General features: G+C 41.1%; 1 protein-coding gene across 3 annotated transcripts in view; it reads right to left on the minus strand.

Annotated features, from left to right (window-relative positions):
- Marchf3 (membrane associated ring-CH-type finger 3) overlaps positions 1–24,846 on the minus strand; it is a 152,037-nt gene that overhangs the window by 56,108 nt on the left and 71,083 nt on the right. The window contains exons 2-3 of one of the 3 annotated variants that reach the window (XM_087593227.1): positions 5,372–5,516; positions 2,494–2,732 (exon numbers count right to left, since the gene is read on the minus strand). The gene's annotated coding sequence lies outside the window, so the exon portion shown is untranslated. 3 annotated transcript variants of the gene reach the window in all.

Raw genomic sequence — 24,846 nt, forward strand, 5'->3', positions numbered from 1 at the left:
CTGTGGAAGTCAGAGGACAACTTGGGAAAGACCGTTCTCCCTTTTCACCATGTGGGTTCTCAGGATTGAACTCATACTGTGATGCTTGGCAGCAAGCCCCTTCTTCCCTTGAGTCATCTCACTGACCCTTCTTCCTTTCCTGAAGGTTTATGCGTGTCATCTTTAAAGCCCTAGCTCAGTTAACACCTTTTTTATTTCTGCTTTGTCAGGTGCTATCTAACTCGTTCCAGACCTTTTTGTTTTCCTGGAACCACGGCTCAGTGTAGTTCCAAGTTCAACTCTCAGTTGGTGAGAGCTCATGGACGGTATTGTATAGCGTGTGGTGCATCACACCAGGAAGTCAACTTTTAGTGGGTTGCAGAAAGTTCCCGGGTTTGACATTTTTTTTTTTTTTTTTGGTTCTTTTTTTCGGAGCTGGGGACCGAACCCAGGGCCTTGCGCTTCCTAGGTAAGCGCTCTACCACTGAGCTAAATCCCCAGCCCCCCGGGTTTGACATTTTTAAAGATGTAATGACGCATCCACTAGTGACATGTACCTGAATTATCTCCCTTGTGGAAGACAGAAATACTTCGTTTTCCAGTTGTACTTCCCCTTCCATTCAGGAGTTGGAATTCTTTTGCTTCATCAACCAATGCAGCAGAATCATCCTGAACTCCAATTTATACAAAAAAGGAAGGATTCTTGCTCAATTCTTCCCTATGTCTGTCAATCTTCAGAGTGAGAATTGGTGTCTTCCTATAGGAATTGGTGACATCCTATAATGGCTGGAGCGTTTTGTTTTGTTTATATTCTTCTTAAAGGGCTCATTTGTCTCTGGTGCAGTAAAGAATCTGATCATTATATAATAACAAGCTCTTCTGTTAGAAGATAGAAAACTAGAGGCTGGGGAGATGGCTGAGCAAGTCTGATAACCTTGAACCCATGTAAATGGCACTGTGCCTGAATTCCTAGCACTCCTACTACAAGGAGGAAGGTAGAGACAGGAGAGTCCCCCAGAAACTCTGACACCAACTACCACGGAGTATATAACATGGCTGCAAACAAGTCTGCCTCAAATAGGGAGGCAGACAAGAACTGACACCCAAGTTGCATTTTGACCTCCATCTGACTGCCAAGGCATGTGCCTGCCTTCACACACACACACACACACACACACACACACACACACACACACACACACACACGAGCAAACAGACCAATATTTAAATGAGGGGAACCAGACTTGTGACTTCAAGGATGTAAATACATTAGGCCTGGTCTTACCTTATCCTAGCACTCTGGGTTGGAGGGCTAGGCATGGTGTCCTTTACCTACTTTGGTATCCAAGACCATTTTCTTGTGGTTAGTGCTGTCTTCTCTCATGCCTATGCCCTCTGTGTGCAGAGGCCTTCTGAGCTTACTTATTCCTCAGGGATGGTAAAAGGTCTTTTCCTGGTCAGTGGCATGCTGGTTAATACACGCTGGGTATGCTTTCTCCAAGGGAAAATCTGCACATGTATGAGAAATGTTTCTCCTTTCTTCTAGTAAGAATGGGCATGCTCAAGCACTTTGTGGGCATCCCCACAGAGGCACCCATAAGTCTTTTAAAAGAACAGTTGACAAGTGTCTCTAAGGCAGGAATCCAGGGTCTGTCTTTTCTGTTCTCTCAGAGCAGGCACATTATTTTTTCCTATTATCTCCTTGTTGTGCTGACAGGCGTCTGTCACTTGGATGTTAGGACAGTGTGATAGTGGGAAGACACTGTGCTGGCTGTCCTCACAGTTCAAGAAGCACTCATAAAAATGTGTATTTTAGGAAACCTAGACACTCAAGTGCCCACCTGCATTTCCTGTTAGTTTACTGAGTGTAGACGAGGAACACAGTGACAGGAGGAATACAAGGGGTAGAATCCAGATACTTCTGCACAACCCTGTAGACACTATTGCGAGCACTGCTGCTCTGAAGAGGGGGATATATTAGTGGATACTTTCTAAGGAAGCAAGGTAGGATGAAGGAGTGTTTTCCCAGCTTCACTGGATTTATGGAGAGCGTTGAACCAAGAGGCAGGACACATCTTGCTTCTGTAAGAGACAGCCTTGCACATGTTATGAAAAGGCTGATAATATTCAGAAGTAAAAGAGAAGTGTAAACCTCAAATAAACTAACAAAAGCAGTCAGCTGCTGAGAAGCTGCTTAGCGAATGGCTCTGGTTGGAGAGGGATGCTGTATACTCCAGTATTTGGATCTCCATGTCCTGACTTTACTAATGTAAACCAAAGCGCATAATTCACATGGACCTTCTATAAAGCTATGCTTATGCTAATGTTAACCACACAGTGTCGCAGAGTTAACCACAGATCTTACGGACTATCTGAAGTAGAATCCCTACTGTAAAATTCCAATATGGGCACATGGGAAGGTGTAGGTGTCAGTGGGTAGGTGGGTGGCATAGTCAACTTGACTAACATGGAAACCAGAAAGGGCCAGCTGGTCCAGCAATAAGGGTTACCTACCTACACCCTTTTCTTTCATATTTGGACAGGGTTGTACTATGTAGTCCAGGATGGCTTTGAACTTGTGATCCTTCTTCCTCAGCTTCCAGAGTGCTGGGACTACAGACCTGTGCCACCACACTCAGGTACAATCTCCCATTTTGAAACAGCAGGAAAAGGTTTCCTGGTACAATGATTTGATATGGGCATCTTCAAATCAGACACTTTGCTCTTCCATTTATCGGTTATTTCTCTGCAAGCTGGGGACAAAATGGTGGCCATCATGTCTCTTTGAAGATGAAGTAGAGATAATATGTATGAAGTACCTAGCACAAAGGTTGGCACAACAGTAACACTGCTGTCTGTGACTGCTATGTAAAGGCCATCTAACCTCTAATGTATCCAGGGGATTCACTAGTCATTACTATTTCTGTTCAAGCCAACACACACGTCCTTCTAATACTGACATTCATTAATATGGGATGCAAGACAGTACAAAGTAGATGAACAGAAAAAAAGATGATTGGGAATGAGGTAAGTGGGGTTTTGGCTCTCAGGTAGTAGGGCTCAATTATTTAACTCCTTCATATAGCCAAGAAAAAGGAGAATGCCATCGACATGGCTTTGCAACTGTGGCAGAGAGTGTTTAAAGGGCCTAACTTGTGTAGGTACAGGCTAAGAAACCTGCCTCTAGATCCTGGGCAGGGAAGGACCAGCCAGACTTCGGCAGGAAACATCTGGGTCAGACAGATGCACACATCAAGGTGCACAGGAAATCTAGAGACCTGGGGTTCTACTGGAGTGTGAGATGTGAGAGACTATTTCCCTACAATGCAGCACAGCAGACTCTCTCCCTTTGGCTCTGCCTTGGGGAGTAAATTTGAGGTGCCAGATGGGCCAGGACAGTGCTTGACACTTTCCCTTTGTTCCCACTAAGCTTGCAAAACACCTAGGTACCATTTTGACTTCAGATCGAGGTAGCTACTCTGAAGCATTCAGTGCAGATACAAAGGACTATGTGGCCCCATTCTTTCCAGGGGAGGATGTGTCTGCACTCTTCTGATAGCAAAGAAAAAGCCAAACTGGATTTATACCTGTACTTCGATCTATTGATTCCAACATTCCTGTAAGCCAGGCACCCTTCACCTAGTTTACACAGTGCTTGTGCAGGTCTACGCACACACTCACTAGGTACTAGGGAGGAATGTACAGCTTTAAGAAACAAAATGGGGGCCTTTGCAACTCTTGGATCTGGGTCATAAGAATATGTACTCTCCAAGGAGACTAGACTACACTTTATCATGGCTTTTATTAAGTTCTACTTTCAAGATGACATAAAATATATGCCCTAAGGTAACTCATGGCAGTGCATATGCATGCAAACAATCCTGGCTGATTCTCTCAGCTCTGTATGTTCATAAACCAGACTCAATTCTTAAATTCACAAACGATGATCACTGTGGCAAATCCAGGAACAGAAATTTTCTGCTGTAAACACGGTGGTCCCCTCAGTCTCTTTTTACAGCCTTTAAGTGGTTCTGATGTACAAGGAACTAAAAGCTGGGAGAATTAAAAATTACACAAATTATGAAAATGAGTTCGGAGGTGAATTACCCATCACTGTGGGGGTTTTGGAATATTTTCATTAAAAACAGTAAAAAGGCCATCTAAAGATGCTTGTATATCTACAAATGATGGTGAAGTCATTTTCTTTATTTCTTTCTAACTCCCATAAGCCTCTTTTATTAGTTGCAAGGGAAAAAAAAGCTTCAATCTGCTTTAGTAAACTGCATTATTTTTTAAACTACAGAAGCATCCGTGGTCTCCTTACATGAGCAATCTTTGTTAATGGCAAGGCAGTGATTGGGAAGATGGTGCTAAAACGCAAATTTCACGGGACTCCTCAGCACATGATAGCCCGTTCCTTTTCTGATTATATTAGGACCTATTGCTTTTTATAAGTTCTCGACTGACAATGGGTGCTTAAAGGCATTTGCTGACTCATTGAATGAACAGATGGATTCACTATCTTAATAATACACTTTAAAAACTGTATAGTCATATGGGTGACACAGACTTCCTACTTAGAAATATGACTTCTCTGCTGACTTTGAAGCATTCTCGTCTCCCCTTCTGCTATTTGATGGTTGTCTTTTTTATTTCTCTCTTGAGCTTTGAATGACTTTTGTATTCATTTGCTTGTTGGAAGTCAGTTATTCTTATCTGTTCATTGAAGAAAATGAGTAGGCAGGCCGTGATTTTAAACTCAACATAGTAATGGGTGATATATCTAAAATAAAGCATTTTAAATTTGATCACCACTCACATAGTCTTCTTAGGTTGGCATGAAAAAAATTGTTTGAAAAAAACGGAATGAGTGCAGAGTTTGTGGCTGATGTCTGTCATGCCAGCATTCTGGAGCCCAAGGCAGGGATATCGTGAGTTTGAAGACAACCTGAGCTATGCAGTGAAATTCTGTCTCAAAAACACAACCAGCCAACCAGCCACTCACTCACCAACTGAAGAACAACAGAATGTGTAGATAAATAGGCAGAACACTTAAGAAGGAAGGGAATCTCCATTTTCCCCACCAATTTGCAATCTTCCATAGTACAGAAAAGGGGATTGGATTGCCATGTGTTAAATAAGACCATCTTGCCCTACACGAGGCCCAGGCCCGTGGTTTGCTGTGTGAGATGCAGTGTGGGCATCTGTTTTGTAGATTGGAAACTCATGACTACTATCTCGCACTGGGGACAGAATGGCTGGGGAGAGGTTGGATCAGTACCACAACTGGTACTTGGAAAAACTATTTGTGTTTGTTTTTGAGACATGATTTCTTTGTGTAGCTCTGGCTGTCCTAGAACTCGTTCTGTAGACAGGCTGGCCTTGAACTCACCTTTGTCTCTTAAGTGCTGGGATCAAAGGCGTGGACTATCACTGCCAGGTGGAAATACTACGTGTAATTGGGCTTTTCTGAGCTGGTTTTCGGATCCGGTCACTGCATACATAACACAGTCTCTTTCGGTTGTATCATATAATGGCTGCAATGGAAGAAGGTTTGTCTCTGAATGATGGGCTGAGGACATGGCAACATCACAAGAGACAACAACTGTTGTAAAGAAAACAAAAAGGCACCATTTCAAATAAATCACCTCTACTGTAGGCAGAAAAGACAGACAGACACAGGTGGCCAAGTATTGTGATGCATAAATTTCCATGTTGTCTGGACAGGGCCACAAGGGCCCAAAAATTTGATTAAATATCATACTGGATAGTTTATTTGTGGATAAGTGTAATGTTTAAGGTGACAGACAGCTCAGAGCCCTTAATGTGGGAATTTCGAGGCTAGAATGAAACACTTCCGCTGGGGCTCCCATGAGGAAGAGGAAACTTTCCCCAGCCTGCCTTCTAATGGACAGAAGTCATTACCTGCCCCTGAGCACAAACGCAAACATGGGCTCTTCAGCCTGCTGGATCTCACACTAAAACTACACCACTGGCTTCTTGGGGCACCAAAGGTTCTGCTGAGCATGAATGCCAGTGCCTCTCCCACAGAGAAGGGCTTCAGAGGTTGGTATCCATAGTCTCAAGGAATCTACTTTTAGGACAAAGTGTTTGAATGTTCTTCTTTAAGAACTTTATTCTAAAAACATTCAGAAATGCAAACAGAGTTATACAGCGTCAGTAGGGCCTCTTTATACTCTGCAGTCCCCTTTTATTGTAGAATAATGGGACATAACTGTCCAACAGTTGGGTAAAGGTTACATAGAGCACCTCCATATCATGGATCATAAGTGGGACCATTGGCATTCCTTTATGATAAGTCTTTAACAGTACTAGGAACTAAAACATAAAACCATGGAAGAAAAAGTAGGAGATGCAGTATTTATACGTAGACTTTCAAGTCCAATTTATTAAAGATAGGAAATAGTTTATCAGTGTGTGAACACTGATTCTCTCCAGGCAGTAAGTGCTTCTGAGTGCTTTGGTTGTTTATGCTTCTTACTTTTTTTTTTAAATAAAATATATTTTATTATGTTTTAAAATATGGGTGAACAAATAACCCCTCTTTCTACAGGCCTTACAGGGGAATGACATCAAACCACTTCCTGAGAAAACAAGCAATAAACACAGAAACCAAACCAGAGCCAAGCCAACTGAAATCAAAAAGGATAAGGCTCCATCACAAGCAACCCACATACCAGCCAAGGGACTTCCTTTATTCCAGAGATTTGAAAGGACACTATAAATCTCTGGGGAATAAATCCAGTGAGCTCTCTCTGTGGCTGCTTGCTCCAGGAAACAGCTGAGCTAGTGGTGAGACGATGAGTTGGGTACCACACAGGCCCCTGGACTTTTTGCTGCTTTGGGACCACCAGCATGTCATTTATTGTCCCCCGGCTGCAGGCCTTTCATCAAGCACACATGAAAACGAAATCAGCCTTTGAGCTATAGCAGGCATTGTCAGAAAAAATGAAGTGGTGAACCCACAGATGCCCTCAAGTACAAGGCGCCGCAGCAGTGTTAACAAGTGGTTATCAGTGGTTAGCACCAGGTTCACATTTATGTCCTCCAGTGGTCTCCTGCTCCTTGGGGGCAGTGCAGATGCTGGTAATAGAAGGACAATACGGTCCAGACAGGATACTCTCTTTTTTCTCCCAGCACAATACAATGTGCCTAAATTAGCATTTAGTTGACTTTTTTTTCCTTTTCGACTAGAAATATGCCAAATTAAATTAAAAATCCATATAGTTAACAGGAGTCATATTCTTGTGAGGGGAGACGAATCTATAAACAGCAGCTTGCTGCAATAGTCTGCCGAGCTTTTATAAGGCAGCACTTATCATTCCTCTGTGGAATTCATACATCCAAATTGCCTGGCCAGCAGATGTATATTTAAATACGTGGCCTCATGTGAATTGGTAGGCCGCTGCTTTGTAATGAGGAAACTAAAAGCAAAGGGATTTTATAATTTTCTCAGCACCCTAAATAAAGTTAGCAGAAGAGCCTGATTAATTCTATTTCTGACCTAAATTTCTATGACCAGCTACTGTTACTATTCTTCTCAGGTATGGATTAAATAACAACAGCCTTAGTATGTTTGCTTGAGTGTGGGTAAAGGTGGGATGGGGCACGAGGCCCCGCCCCCACCAAGTGAGCGCCACAGGTGACATCTCTAGGAATGACAAGTATATCCCGTCAGAACTCGTCCATGTTTCTTGGTCATATTGTGTAGGGTTGCAGACTTACGAAAAGCACATGACCTTTTGAAAAGACTTGAATTTCAAAACAGGAAGAATCTTGGTATTTAACCCTTGGGGAAGGCGGCGTGAAAGGTTGTGGGATGTCCTGATGAAAGTCTATAATGTGTCCTGTTGGTGCCTATCGCCTACATGATGGGTACTTCTGTTTCCCTCAGCATTTTGGAGGCGTATAGAGCATAATCCAGTTCTGCTGATCTGGTTCTCCAGAAATCTTGTTATTTAAGCTAGAAGATCACAAGCAGAGAGGAAAAACAAAAACACCCCACAAACAGGAGGGACTTTCAAAGCAGACCCTGGACCCTCTCCTAGAGTCCTCAAGGTTTCACTTTGTGGATGTATCATCTCACGTCTGTGAATCATCACACTGTTTTTAAGGCATCAAAACTCATTCGTGTTCCGTCTTCCTCAATGAGTTGATTTCCTCCACAGCACTTTAGAACTGTAGGCAAGAAAGTTCTAGGAGCTGTCCTACTGAATTACAGAAATTAGAATCTGGTTTGAGGGAAATAGCTTCACGTGTGCATTACAATGAAGAAAATGTAATATTTCCCTAGTTTCTCAGGGGCCCAAACAAATAATTTCCCTTACTTCTTATGCATAGCAAAGAAACCCAAGTGATCTCCTCTAGCTATTGAAATCATGTATTTTGGTACAGGAGACGTTGAAGGCTATCTCTCACTGCGTAAAAGTATACCAGAAACATGACAGATGGCTGGTTTTCTTCACCTTACAAAGGCTGCCAAGGTTTCTTTTTTCTGATACTGTGTAATATTTGCATTCTTACAAACTCCCATTACTACAGATTCACCAACAAATGTAACCTAATGCTGTGTTTGACTTCATCAGGTACTGCTCAACTATAATTATAATTATAATTATCAACTATAATTATAATTATTGCTGTGTCTTGACGATGCCATCTATCCCAATATGTCTTCTGTATAGGAAAAGGTTACCATTGGCATGTCACCTATACAATCCCTACTTTCGTACCATTCCCTTGGAATAGAAGGCATGAAGTGGCCATGGCTGACAAAAGACCCAGGAATAGTCTAGAGGAGAACACACTACCTATTCCTACGTTCTTCTCATCCCTAACCCTTTCTATAAGCATGTGCTGGCAATCACCCTTCAGCCCGGTTCCTTTTGGAGCATGCTGTAGAATTAATAAAGGAGGGCACAGTGGTCTCTTGGAAGACACTTGTATTAGCACTTTTTGAAATAGTTGGAATGCTAACATCAGAGATTCTTCTGGACTAAGAGCGTGTGAGCCTCAAATCCGAGATGTGAACTGAAAGAAATCTAAATGCTATCTATGGCTTCTTGTTATTCATTATGGTGATCACCTTCTATAAATTGCAACAAACACTGAATTAGTGAACACTGAACCATTGCTCCTAGGGAGATATGGGGTTAGGTTCCTGGCCAGAAAATACTCACCTACCAATCAACATAGATCTTTGTCTTGTGAATGATTGAATGCTAGTTAACATACATTGGTGACTCATTAATATTGAAGACATGGTCCCAACACTGGGGGTCATGGCTGAATGAAGGTTATCTGTCGCACTTATTTTCTCCACAAAGTATGAGTTTTCCTGGACTGTGGGACACTCAACGGCACTTTAAGCTGCCCTTGGAGGTTACTTTGAAGAGTGAGATCACCAACCCAAAGAACAAAACTGTGAAAAATGTGGCATTCAGTGGACCACAAAAAGACACTTTAAAAAATATATTAGCGATAATACAAGAAGGTACAGCATTCATTATCTTGCTTGACCTCAGCTGGACCGTGCACATAGGGGGACTCAGGCTTTTTTCCACCCCATGCATGTCTATGAAAGACTGTGAAATTGCCTTGAATATTCACTTGGGAGTTATAAACGAATTTTAGCAAGTGAGGGAATTTGCATATGGGGAATCCCTGAATAGTGAAGATTTAATGTATAAATTCTACTTCTTATTCATAGCATATTCTGTATTCTTTTTTTTTTTTTATTAACTTGAGTATTTCTTATATACATTTCGAGTGTTATTCCCTTTCCCGGTTTCCGGGCAAACATCCCCCTCCCCCCCATATTCTGTATTCTTTATCTTTTCTCCCCTGAAATTTTCTGATTCTCTTTTTCTTCGATACCTCAATTAATCTTTCAGGTTTAAACAGTTAGAAATATTTTTATTCTACGCAGCTTCCACAACTGTGGTACAACTGTGTCTCGGTGATTTAATTACATGAAAGTTAGGAGCTTTAATTTTCAAAAGTGAATGAATGATGGTGTTGGTGGAAAACACAGAGTGACAGACAAGTTTACGAAACTATTTTCCTATTCTAGAAATTAGGCAAAGTATTGGGTCTGAATTATGTGAATGATAGAGTTTATTTTATAAGATATTCATGTTTTAAAACTCTGCTTCATAATTTTATAGAATGACAAGACATTACTAAATATTCTTGGAGAGGTGCTAAAAGGAACACCTAAGAAAATGAGGCCGCTGCCTCCTTACTGGCTTTGTGTGCTACACTACACTCCAAGAGCTTTTTGATGCCAGGTAAGATTAGAACTTCAAGCCTAATTTTTAAAAACTTGTCTTCCCTAAACCAGGAAGGTTTTGACACCATCCACGAAACAAGAAGGCATAATAAATAAAAACAAACTAACAAAAGCAGGTGAGAAAATTCACACTCGTTTAGAAACAAGCTTTCAGAATTGTGCTTAGGTTTTTAATACTAAGCTACCACGCATGCTGTATGTGCTAATGGTGCCCCAAAGAGCGGAATACAAATAAGGCAGGGCTGACTGGCACTTCCCCCAGCACAGTGCTAAAGGATGGTTCTAGTGGAGTGATTGTTTGCATTTGGCCCTGATCCCAGCAAATTGTATTCATTCATTTAGTTATTTAGTCGATGGTTCATAGGTAAGAGCACTGCTGGACTGTCTGGGGTCCCTTGTCTGTGCCAGAGTGGCTATCAGATCCTGACCCCATCACCTCGTGTTTCTATCAAGGACGGACACTTGTCCTGAAGAAGAAGGCTTGAGGGAAACGAGAGGTTTGTTCTGTAAGGGCATGCACACAGTGAGGGTGTCATAGCTATTAGCAATACAGTTTGTCTCAGTGACTCCATAAAGCCTGCACAACGTGTCATTATTCCTGGTTACACAACTGTGTTGCTCGCGTGCTCCTGAGACCCACGGTGCAGTCTTCCTGCCTAGCGCTTCATACCTAAAATTAACTTCATAACCCCATTACAGTTCTCTTAAAGACTGAACGGAAACCCTCGAGTATTTTGAGCTATTTAATCACATTGTGGTTTTAGAAAATGGTATCACAACACTGTTTCCACCACTCCCCACGTGGTTTAAGAAGCAATAAAAACCTTGAAAGCCCCAGTGTAATCACTGAGGCTTTTACTAATGACATCTTAACTCTTTAGGGGATCTGTCTTAGTTATTCCAGGCAGGACTTAGCAAACCTTTAGTAAACATTTTAGGTGTTACAGAGTGTGTGGTCCTTGTCACAGTTACTTCACTGTGCCACGGTGGCATGGAAACAGCCACAGGCATTAAACAACACAGTGAAGCTGTATTTCAATAGTATTTAATTTGGGACACTGTGATTTAAATTTCATATAAATTTTGCATGTCACAAAGTGTCAGTCTTTGTTTTAGTTTTGTAAAAAAAATTAGAAATATAAAAACCATTATCACAGTCTGGAAAAGCTAGTCTTTGCCGAATAGGGATTTATCAACCAAAGCGAAGGGCAGTGATACAGTTGTAAAACAGAGCGATAACTATATACACCCCATGGTAGGATGGTTAAAATCTCCAAGGCTTTACTGAAGGCAGTATTTTTGCAAGGCACATCTTAGACCATTTAAAGCCACTGAAGATGAGGATGCTTGCAGTCAACAATCGGACTAAGCACGGGGACCCTAATGGAGGAGTCAGGGGAAGGACTGAAGGAGCTGAAGGGGTTCGCAACCTCATAGGAAGAACAATAATATCAACCAACCACACCCCCCAGAGTTCCCAAGGATTAAACCACCAACCAAAGAGTACACATTGGGGGAATCCCATGACTCCAGTTGCATATGTAGCAGAGGATGACCTTATCTGGCATCAGTGGGAGGCAAGGCCCTTGGTCCTGTGAAGGCTTGATGACCCAGCATAGGGGAATACTAAGGCAGTGAGGTGGGAGTGGGTGGGTGGATGGGGGAGCACCCTCATAGAAGCAGGGGGGGAGGAAGGATGATATAGAGGGTTTGTGGAGGGGAAACCAGGAAAGAGGATAACATTTGAAATGTAAATAAATAAAATGACCAATAAAAATAAAAGCCATTGAAGAATATATGTGAAGAAGGGAAATCAGAGTTTTCAATGCGGAAAAAAAAAAAAAACCCATGACTATTGGCTCTCATTCTGACTTGGTGACTGTCTTGAAACTTCCTCAGAAGCACTTATTACATGCCCAAACTCAAATACTGAGCATCTTTCGATCCCAGCTGGATTAACAGCAATTGGCAAGCTTTTCTTTTCCTGGGATTTGCATTAAGAAACTATGCTAAAATATAGCAATGTCTTACAGAAAACACTGGGAGAAGAGGAAGTATTAGAGGACATAAAAATAGCAGTATTCCGTATATGGTAAATAGAGCTCCAGACACCTGACTTGTTATCCCATTTAACCCTGTAATGATCCAGTGACAGGAATTTAAAAACTGTTAGCATAGTAGGACTATAGCACAGAAGGGTGAGGCCCACTGTCCATGTCCCTTAGCAGAGTCTGAGCCCAGGCATGAACCCATGTTCTCAGTGATTCATGAACCCGTCTCCCAATACTGAGGGAGGGGTCTAATCAGTAAAGCTCTGTCACTTCCTTGGCATACCTTTGCCAACACTTTCATGGTATTCAGTCACCACACCATTCCCCTCTGCTCTCAGTCTGTAGGGATCTAGTGGTCTGTTTCCCTCTCTGGACAGAAGTGTTCATCTGAAAGCCATACTGAAAGAGTGCGGCTGAAACTCAGGAGACCTTGGTTCCTGTTTAGATGTGAGAGGGCTTAGATCACTTTATCTCTGGGAGATCTGGTTTCTTCAGGGACAAAACAACAGTTGCCCTTATAGACAAGATCAGGCAGCTGCATGAGTGGAAGTATTTTATCATCTACAAGAATGGAATAGTGGTTTGTAGTTATTTTTACTATACAACGCCTTTATTTTTGCCTCTTCTATTCCTTCTGTATTCATTGTAAGCAAGCAATATATTTGACTATCACAAAATTTTGCACAGTTTTTCTTGGCTGCCCCTTCTTTTCCCATTTCTCCTGAGGAAACATCCCCTTTATTCTGACTCCTATCTCTCATTAGAGATGACAAGACGGACACACACACAATGGCATGCCGGAGCAAGCTTGTCTTATCTCCTCCAGTTCTTCCAAACTCCAATTCAGGGAAACCAGGCCTTGCTATTGATGAGGGTGAGAGTATTTATATCACAAATTATACATATTACTCTCATTTTATCCTCCCGACCAGAAAACTACTTGCTGCACATTTAGTAGCACACATCTGGATTTAGGAGCCAAATGATAAAATATCCCAAGTGTTAGGAATGAGAGCACAAGGTGGCTTGGAAGCAGGTGGGGAGCTACCAGAGCTCTGAGGCATGAGGCAGTTAGAGGTAGTCCTGAGGAAGGGGCCCTAGGCCGAGACAGAACAGAACAATAGGACCTAGCCAGACACAGGAGAGCATTCCAGGTGGAGGTAAGGAGAGGTTTACAGTAACCGAAGGCAGTTCTTTAAGGCTTTGGTGCAAAGTGCTATGGAGAAGACGAATGGGGCTAGAGAGGGGAAGGATCCAGTTCACCCTGAGGACTGTGGTTGTCTATCAGTGGGCTTTCTGCAGGTATATGAAGGTTATAAGGATGAGCTTAGAGTCGGAGAGGTGGCATTTAAACTCTGCATCTTCTAGCCTAGTGATTTCAGACGTACATTTGCTTCAGGTGACAGCTGAGCCTCACCTATAGAAGGGAGATAGTCACAGAACTCAGACCTGCTGGGGAAGTCCTGAAGGTGTAGGGATAGAACTCAGCACCATGTTGACTCATCAGAGTTGCTGTGGAGGCATCCAGGTATAGGCCATCTGGCCAGGGAGCACAGACACTCATTCTGTACGGCTCTGTCTACAATCTACCTAGAACACTCCACACTACTGCTTCTCATATCTAGTGCTGCTGATTCATTTATTGAGCAGTAAGGCCAATTTATGGAGTCTACATAAACCCCCCCCACACACACCCCAAAGCTGGATATGTGGTTCCTCAGTAAAGCACTTGTGTACCATGCATAAGGCCCTGGGGTTCAGTCCCTAGCACCACAAAATCTCTCAAGCTGGAGGAGGCATTACAGGCCCTCAACCACCTTGCTTTTCCTAATGTCACCCCCTGACCGAGTCAGCCTCAGAGACCAGAACTATCTAAGGCAAAATACTGCCCAGTAACTTGGCAGAGGAAGGGTCCGAGTATATGAAATTGCTTTCAGTTTGGTGTATCCCAGAAAGATAATTCTATATGTGAACTGACTTTAGAATAATTTATTTTCAACATATGTCAAAACATATCCAGTTTGCCCTTTGGAGCTGCAAACACTGGCATTTCTCTTTCCTTTTCAATTTTAAAAATGGAAAATGGTGGTGGGGGTCTGACCAGTGCTTGGCAGAAAAAACCAGCACCCCATGATTTAGTTTTCCGAGTCTTCCCAGGGCTCACTCCCCAGGCACATGCAATTGGCACCAGATTAGCTGCCGACATTTATTGACAAAGGAATTAATCTTCACCAATGATGTTTCTTAAAGCCCATTCTTTACAGGAAGCTGGGACCGACATCAGGGCTCCTTTAGTTATTTTCCTCTTTCTCTTCTTTTCCTCCAGATTAAAGTGGCTGAAAATAGCCTCTTAAAGCCTTGATTTAACTGAGGAAGGCACAAGAGAAAAAGCACGTGATGGCAAGGCTGGGTGGCTGGGTGAGCAGAGCGTGGATATTTTCTGTGCAGAGAACTATTCTGTGAGATATGATATGGTGGATATACATCTTTACCCATCTGCCCCAGCCCATAAAATGTGCTACAGCAAGAGTGAACCCTAATATGAATGCTGGATTTCAGTGATAGGATATGTCATGGTGGGCTTACAGATATGCATACCACTCTAGGGGGAGATGTTGCTAATAGGTGAGGCCGTGTGTGGGGATGGGGAAACTTTCAAATACTCTGTGAATCAAAAGCTACTTTAGAAATAACGTTTTTAAGGACTAGCAAGATGGCTCAGAGACAAAGTCCTTTGCTTCTGAACCTAATGATCTGAGTTCACTTCCAAGAGCCTGCATGGTGATGGAGGGGAGAACCAAGTTCTATAAGTTGTCATCTGATGTCCCCACATGTGCTCTAGCATGTGCATGCCCCTGCCCACTACATAAAAAAAATAATTTTAAAGTTGAAACATTAACAAAACCAAACAATATGCATTCATGGATGACTAACTCTTCGACTTCAAATCCTCCTCCCCCGGGACACAGTATCATATGCCCATTGCTGGCATTCACCCAAGTCATGTGTATTATGAGATGCTTCTCACATGGGTGTGCCTGGGAGGGACAGTGTGAGAACAGATCTCAACATGTCAGTTGTATATCTGAGGCATCCCAATGCTGATTGCCCATGCCCAGTTCCTGAGTTTCTCACTCAGAAAAGGAGCCAAATATATTCCCCAAATCAATACAGCACCGAGCTGGAAAATTCCCAATGCTATCTCGCAGCCTTCACTTGGAGCCCCTACAACCTTGAGTGCATGGACAACAGCCAGGTTTACTGGATGTCTTTAGTGGGGCTACCCACTTCCGTACTCAGTCTGTTAAATTTCTGCTGAACATTTATTATGTGTACCAGGCTAGGGCTTGTGCAGAAAAACACAAAGGAAAGAGAACGGAAACTTTACCCCTGACTACTTCCATAGAGCATAGGGAGACAGTGGGAGCAATACACAACTAAACGGTGAATGAAGGAAAGGAAAGCTGGCAGTGCTGTCAAGTGGTGGCCCTGGAGTTTCCTTGTTACATAAAGTTCTATGTGTTGATCTTTGGGACAGCTCCTGGTGGTGGTGGGGTTATTTCTTAAGTGCCATGAATTTTATCATGCCTGTGATACAGGCCAGAAGTGCAGAACTTGGTGGTGGCTATAGACAGATTCTGGAATGCAAGGAGATTAGAGTCCTGAGGAAAAGACACCTGCGGATGTGACCATGCTTTGGTGCTGATGTGACATAGTTAGGAGAACTTGACTATCCACAGCTTCTGTTCCGAATGCCTGTTCAACCATATGGAAGTTCAGTGAGTTGTATGCACTTTGGGTCTGGTTAATTTAGGTTTGTGATGTTTTTGTTTGCAAGGATTTTTAAAATAATAAAGTTTATAAAATTAAAAAATCCCTACATTGGGCAGGTGCAATCTGAGGACCATGTCATAGTGAAAGTGGGTTTCCTGGACAGTCAGCATTTGTCCTCAGTCCTCAGCATTTTTGAGTATGTCCTTCACAGTAGAAGGTGAACCTGTGGGCATGTAGAGAGAGTCTTTCTATTTTGAAATAAAATCTGCCAAGTTCATCAACAAAGCTTCCGATACAAGCATAGAAATTGTTTTGAATACAAGTTTAACTCTATTAAAAGGAAGTCTCAGTAGAGGAAATACCTAAAAATACATGATGTAGGAGGTAAACACAATATATTCCTTCAAATGTATATGCCAATGCCTACATGAGCATATGTTAAATGAAACAAGACACTTGCAGCTAGCGAAGAATGTGAACTCTCAAACTCATCCTTCCAGGAGGATTTAATTGTCTCACGAAACTGATTTGCCATTAACAACCACAACACGCAAATCATTCAAACCAAGAAAACCACAAGGCTACCATAATAGTTAGTGTATTTACAAGTAACATTTACAGTGCCTCTGATGGAACAGGATTCATAGATGCCTTCCAGGACAGAGTGGCAGATGGCATTCCATATTGCACGCTCTCTGAATGTAGAGAGCTACCTCAGGGAAATCCAAACTCTTTTATCATTGCATTCCTGGACCAGGGATCTAGAGTCCAAGATGTAAAGGGAAAACAAAACAAAATGAACATACCTTGCTCCCTTTCAGGAGCCTCATCTGAGATCCAGTGACCAACAAGGAGAAAAGCTGCCTACAAGACCCGCTAGGAACAGACAAGACATGTGCAACAGGTTGGCCTTCTCTCACTTCCCCTCTTGTTGTGGAGGGAATCACAAAGCTTCCAGTATAACTCAAGGTCAGCCATTGGTAGTGAGTTGGGAGTAGGGAGGTCAAGATGCTCAGAGAGAACAGTTAGGGTTGGGTTAGTAGTCTGACAAGGAAGGGAATGGACACTGCAAAACTTCTTGTAACCTAAGGGGGAAACAGCCAATTGGCAAGATATAACAGATAGCATTAGTAATAAAGATGTATGACTTCTGTGATCCTTCTGTCATATCTTAGAAAGGAGTCTTAAATAATTAGATAAAATCTATATATTTAAAAACACATATATACATATAATGAAACATCACGGGAAGCATCCTGTCTTCTGTCTCTTTCCAGGTCACTCCCTCTACTACCCAAACACCAACAATCTTTGTTTCCCCAGGACTTTTGATGCCTTGAACTTCCCACTTTTCCACTTCTATCCATCCCTTAGTATCGCCCATTGCCACAAAATCCAGTTTAGACAGTGTTCCATCACTGATCAACCTCTTCAATACACATAAACACTTTGTCTCATCTCTTAGCCAAATAATGATCAAGCTCTTTGCTGGACACTATGCCCACTCTTTTGCTGAGGAACATGCTGGAGAAAGATACCTATCTTGAATCATCATACTTTAGATTTATAATCAAGACAACCCTAATGTCAACAAGTACTCCTCACTCTATTCATTTAAACTTTCTTTGGCAATTTCTATCCCCAATCTCAAATATCTTCTCTGTATTAGCTGACCTTGCCTCATTTCATGGAGACAACTGGAGAGTTCTAAAGTTTCACAGACTCCTATGGTCCCACTCTAATGTATGGTGCTGTCTGTACAGTGGACTTTATCTGTCATCTGTCCTCATTTGTGCACTAAATCTTATTCCTCTATCTGCTTTCCAAGATCACTGGCAACCATCTTTCTACTCAATATCATCAATCCTTAGTTCTGGACCACTCTCAATAGCATACAAGTATGTGGCTATGTCTCCCAACTAAAAAAAATCCTTCTTTTGTGATATGTCTTCTGTAGCTAATCATCTCATTAATCAGATACCTTGGCAGAAAATCTCGAAAACTTCCATTTTTTTTTCCTTCCAGTCTCTCCTCTTTTCAGCATCACCAAGATCATGGGGATGTCTAGAAGTGGGCAATGTGAAAGTGCAGTGTGACCACTTGGAGACACTGTCACAATCAAGATAATGAGTCTTTCACCATGCTACAGGCATCCTGCTGCTCTCCTCTCCCTTTACACCCAACCTCATAAGCGTTTCTCTTCCTCACCCCATCAAAGCCACCTTGTCAAGGTCACAGGCTATTTCCTTGGTGATAATTCAACAGTCAACTCTCCGTTCTCATTTGACCTCAACCCAGCTTGTGACCTCGTTGTTTTATCCTTGTGTTTGAGGTACCCTTTCTTCCCTTGCCTTCACTTCACTCCTGAGATAATATAGCTGATTGGGTTTCCTGTCTCCTCACTCATGCTGCCTCTTAGTTTCTCCCTGTCTTGCCACTCATTTTTCAGTAGAGAACTGCAGACTTCATCCTCGGCCTTCTTTTCTTTTCTCTATGCGCTCATTCCCTTATGATCCTCAACTAGTAACATGGCTAACTTGCAGCTCATAGGCAGCTATAGGCAGATAATTTAGTTATTAGCATGATTAACCTTTGTAGTAGTGATAGAGTTTAAAATAGTAGAATATACATAGTACTATTACAGAATCCGTTTTCATGGAAGGTTTTGAGTGATACTTCAACTATAGCAACTTCTTGAGAGAGAATGAAGAACTCAACTGACTGGACAGCCTCATCACTGTTATTACGCCTCTGCATCCTCACCATTACTGTGTGCCCACTCATTTTTGTTTGTTTGCTTAATGCATTCACAGGACCCATCTTCTCCTTGTTGATACAGGGTGACATTTGACACAACTGGCCGAAGGGTGATTAGACATGTCTAATAGCACTGCTTGTAAGGCATTGCCCATTAATGTTTCCACTCAAGGTCCTTGCACATTTTTTTCCATTGTTCAGTATTTCTTCTGTAGGCTTTTGAGTCTTGGTCAAACTGTAATCTAGGTTCTCCATTTTCTAAGAGGCATACAGAATTTACTAGACAAATAGTTGTAACAGCACGTGTTTCGAGTTTCTCCAGCAAGACTTTTTGTAGTGGGCATAGGGAAAGGAGAGAGAATCATCATGGCAAAGGGAACCTTAAGTTTCCTTAATTCTCCTTTCCAAACATACTGTAAAAACAGCATATGCTCAGGATAATGTGGAATTCTTCATTAAATGGTGGCATAGTGTCACCAGTTAATACACCATCTGAAGTCCCAGTGATACTGTGACAATTATGGTTTTGAATTCCTCTGGGAATGCTTATAAGGAGTCCCTGCTCACGCATCATTTGACAAATGTTATCCGCAAACATTATCAACTTTAGTAGCATCTTTGCTCCTCTCCTGTCCCTGAGGTTTTGTTTTCTACTGTTATGCTCTTGGTTTCCTGTGTTAGATTTCCATTACTCTGGCAAAATCCCTAGGGAAAAAACAACTCAAAGGGAGGAGAGGCTCATGGCTTCAGAAGCTTCGGCCACGATCTCTTGACTGTTGCTACTCTGGGCCTAAGGCAGGACAGTACAGCCTGACAGGCTGGGCCATATGGCAGTATGAAGCTGTGCGTCTCTTGGCAGCTGCAAAGAGAAAGGCAGGAAGGGGCTGTATTCCCAACATCTTCTTCAACTACCTGCCCCCAGGATCTAATTTCAATCCACCAGGCCCTACTTTTAAAGGTTTTACCCTCTTCGACAGTGCCATAAGCTGGCAAACAAATCCTCAATGTGTAAGCCACTGGGGGACATTCAAGGTGCAAACCATAACACTTCCTTTATAACATTAAACAATATACCTATACATTTACTACGAGTCCATCATCTTAAGAAGTAACTCCTAACTGTCCCTAAGTGTGCACACTGAGGAAACTGGTGCCATTTTCCCCATTTCTCTTCCATGTTTTCAGCACCCAGATTTTCTTAGGTTTTTAACTGATCCTCTTTCTTCCTTCTTCCTTCTGTCTCCTTCTCCTTCTGTTTCTTTTTGAGACAGAGTCTCCCTGCTTGTCCTAGAACTTGCTTAGTAGTCCATGTTGGCCTCAAACTCAGAGATCTGCCTGCCTCTGCTTCCTGAGTGCTAGGATCAAAGGCATGCACCAGTAGGCCTGGCTCCAGGTCTTGTATTCTTAAAGCTTATAATTTAAATAGTCTGTAATCACAATTTTCTCCTATTGACCTTCCAGAAGTAAATTCCAGGAAATAAAAACCAAGGAACAATATTTCAACATCATAATTCTAAGAATATTACTCATTCTAGAAGGAAGTAGTATGATTGGGAGGAGATGCCGAGTTCTTCAACCTGCTTGATGGAGAAAGTTGTGAGGCTTAAGGGCAAATCTTTAAAAAAAATGTTGGTTTTAGTCAGGCATGGTGGCATATGTCTTTAATCCCAGCATTTGGGAAGTAGAGGCAGGCGGATGTCTGGGTTTGAGGTTAGTCTGGTCTACAGGGTGAGTTCCAAGACAGTGAGGGCCACATAGGAAACCCTGTCTTGAAAAACCAAAAGAAACAAAAGAAGGGGTTAGTTTCACCACTTGTTCAAAGTAATTTGCCTCAGAGTCAAACTGTTCATTAAGGAGGTTTTGTTTTTCTTGGCATTGTGTACTGCTTTTATTTTTTCTTTGTTGACAAAAGCATTTCACTTCAATGCTAAGACCATGTAGATGTTTAATCAAATCACTGTAGGAAATCCATGCTCTTAGAGACTTCATGTTGTATCCAGGCAGTTTACTAAACCTTCTGCCCGTCCAAAGGATGTCTTTTCACCATAGTCTTTGAGATTAGAATTAAGATTTCCTTTTCTAAAATGTATGTTCTAGGTATACAGACCCAGGGCTCTGCCATGAGCCCCTTACCCACTGTCTCTCTCCCCAGTCCCACGATTAATACTTCCTGAATGCATTTTCTTCTTTCCTTCAAGTTCCTTGCTTCTTTTGCTAGAGATTATTTTCAGTTGTTGGAAGAAATCACTATTCCAAAGATTTCCAAATTCTTTATTCTTCCTTTTTACCTATGAATGTCCTAGTGGTATATAAATTATAAGTTGGATATCATCTCCTCAAAGCACTTGACGTTTACTACTAGTTTGCTATAAAATACCAGTTTGATTCTTATTTTTTAAACCTCCTCAATACTGTTAGTATCTTCTGTGTCCCCCATGCTTAAATTTTCCTGTGTAAGTTGAAGGCTCTTGTCCTTTCTCAGCTCAGGAACATGTCCTAAAATCCCTCACTGCTCACTCCTGCTCTGTGGCTTTGTTCCCTTGTCCTGAGGCCCTGGCTAGCCAGATGCCAGACTTCTGGGACTGGGGATCGATGCCCATTAAACATTCTATTGTATAGTCTATCTTTTTGTTTTACCTTCTGGGAGGCTTAATTGACTTTGTTTTAAACCCAGAAAGTAAATTTCGAATTTCATTCATATCTTAATTTCTATTGCTTTTATTGATTACTTGTTTTTAATTTATATATTTATATCCAATTTGCCTCTTCTTGCATGGAAACAGAATATTCTTTTTATTTTAAAAGGCTAGTAAACAGAGAAAACAGGAGTCCAGGTATTTATAAATTAGGATTTTTAAGTTTTATATTTTTGTCATTTGCTTCAGCTGAATTTTGTAGTCCTTAAAAGAGACAGTGCCTTAGACACATCCTGAAGTCTCTCTGGTCCTTGGTGTCCACTCTCAGTCCCTTCCTACCCACAAGTAACCACCATTATATACTGTGCCTTTTCTAGCCCAGATTTTAATACATTGGTACATGTATAGTATCTATGAATAATATACAGTGTTGTTCTGTTTTACAGTTGGGCAATAATGTATATATTCCAGAATACCCTAGGTGACTCAGTGCTCTTTCTGAAATCTGTCCATGATGCTACATATACATTTATTTATTTTTAACAGATGTGTGCTTTAACAAAACTTTACATGTACTAACGATGTTCCACACACTTTTCTAGTGGCTTGGCATACTAGAGGAATAAAAACCACAATCACTTCTAATTTATTTTCTGATCCCTTCATTAAGAGGCACTAGGTTTTGGCATGGCAAGACTGCTTTTACATTTTTTTCTTTTTAGAGTATATAACTAGGAGTAAAAATGGTAAAAAATATATAGACATTTCCAGTTTTACCAGGCTTTTCCACCTTATACTCCACAAGCTGGGAGACTTCTCTATTCTATCTACCGCATGTATGTAGTCCATGCATCCTCCAGACTTTCACTCCTTTTCTGATGGGTGAGGATGTGCCTCTTTGTTTTGGTATGCGTGCATTTCTCCTAAGTGTCACAAAGGTCAGCATATTTTCCTCCATTTGTCCCTTAAATCTCCTCCCCGGGTCTTTTCTGACAAACTCCTTTGCTTTGCACTATGGCAAACAATTTTTCTCCTTCATACTGATTCATAAGGATTCTCCAACTATATAGTATAGAAGTCTACGTATTTTTGTTTTATGTGCTAAAAACTATATTTTCAGTCCAAGGTTTGCCTCTTACCTTTATTTATAGAGGTTTTTGTATAAAAGAGTGTTACTTCTTAATGTAAATTTTCCTTTATGAGCTATCATTTTTGTGTACTGAGAAATAATCTCTTCCCTGTAGTCATAAACATATTCTGCATTTTCTTATAATAATTACAAAGTTTTATTTCCACATTTAGATTCATAATATATTTAGAATATAGCTATTTATATAGGATGAAATTCCAGTACCCTATTCTTTTCCATAATGAAAGCTAAATCAGTTAAATAATTCTTTGTCAACATTTTAATGCTTTGTCTACCATAAGCTAAGTTCCTACATCCATTTTTGAGATTGTTTCTGGGCCTTTTATAATCAAAGAATTGATCTCAGATGTTTTCAAAGCAACTCTCTTCTCTTCTCCTGGCTGATCACTTCTGCAGTCTCAGGATCTCCTCACTTTGCTGGCCATACATATTTCAGGCAAGCCTCAGTGTACATGTACCATATAATGGAGCTTCCGAGGGTTTACATTGCTATGCAGCCTCACACAACAAGCTCCTCACCGTGCTCTGACTAGATCTTCACCAGGACCTGACTCTTTCCACTAACATTCCCTTTCTTAAAAGTTTCTACTGTCTGTCAAATCTTCCGACTAGTTGAGTCAAGTTGCCCATTTCTCCAAATCTTCATTAAATCTATTTAAAATGTTTTATTAATTTTATGTTTTTATGTGTGAGTATTCGGCCTGAATATATATATATATATATATATATATATATATATATATATATATATATATATATATGCACCGCATGTATGGTTGGTGCCTACAGAGCTCAGAAGATGAGTTACAGATAGATGGTTATGAACGGCCATGTCAGTGCTGGAAAATGAACACGGGCCCTCCACAAGAGCAACAAATGCTCCTAAGTGCCAGTCATCTTTCCAGCTCCCCAGTCTGGGTTTTATCATTTATAAAATCCCCTCAATTCAGCAGATAAAGAATGGTGTTTTGTTATGAGAGTTTTCTGACATGAACCTTTAAACTATTCACTTCATATCAATACACACATAACACATAACAGGTAAGTTTATTGTGTATTTCTTGACCACAGTATCTAGTCTTTTCTATTATGTCTTTGTTTTCTCTTTTATTAATGCTGCTTATGAATTCTATGCAGCTTTTAGCTACTTGTCAAAATGTATTCATAGCTTTCAAAAACCTTGCCTTTTGTTTTGTAATTTTTTCCAGTGCCAGAGATGAACCCAGGGCCCTGTGCATGCTGGGTTTGTGCTCTACCACTGAGGTACATGCCAAGCACAGCCCTAAACTTGTTGAACTGCTAGCCGACATAGGCTTGGAACTTAGGCATATTGCCATTTCTCTTCCATTATTCCTTTATCTTCAGAAAAACAGTCATCCCAATTTGTCTATGGCTTTCATGATTTCATGAATTCTTCGATCCCTTTGTAGTTTCTTTTAGTGTGCTGTTGATGTTAGAAGCTAATTGAATTTTCTACAAATGGGTTCTCAATTGTGTCAATTTAATTAATTAATAAGTTCACTTACATAATTTTTGCCTGCAGTGGGCTCTTAGACACACTAAAGTCTGTTTCTAGATTTTGACTCATCTATTCAGTTATTCTTATAAAACAAGAGTTCTAAAGTCATAACAGCATTGGAATTCATTTAAAGATATTTTTACATTGATAAATTGTGTGTGTGTGTGTATGTGTGTATGTGTGTATGTGTGTGTGTATGTGTGTGTGTGTATGTGTGTATGTGTGTGTGCGTGTATGTGTGTGTGTATGTGTGTGTATATGTATGTGTACGTGTGTGTGTGTATGTGTGTGTGTGTGTGTGTGTGTGTGTGTGTGTGTGTGTGTGTGTGTGTTAGAAGACATCTTGTAGAAGCTGGGGTTTTGTCCTCCCACTACTCACGTCCTGGGATCCAGTTCAGGTGTCAAGCACCTTGACCTGCTGAGCCACCTTTGCCAGCTCTGATTCATTTTAATACTTGGAGGCAGAAGATGCCTAATTATGTCATCTATATTTTACTGATGACTGCTTTTGATTATTTTTTCTTGAACTTCTTTTGATCACCAATGTAAAATTGATGCTGTATTTCAAGTAGATAAACCTGATAATAAGGAAAATGAATTAAACTTTGAGAATATTCTGTCTTTTCATTAAGAAACATTATTTGTAGATTTAAAATTTTTTTCTCATA

Source organism: Rattus norvegicus, chromosome 18, assembly GCF_021556685.1.
Source record: "Rattus norvegicus strain SHRSP/BbbUtx chromosome 18, alternate assembly SHRSP_T2T, whole genome shotgun sequence".
Lineage (NCBI taxonomy): Eukaryota > Metazoa > Chordata > Mammalia > Rodentia > Muridae > Rattus > Rattus norvegicus.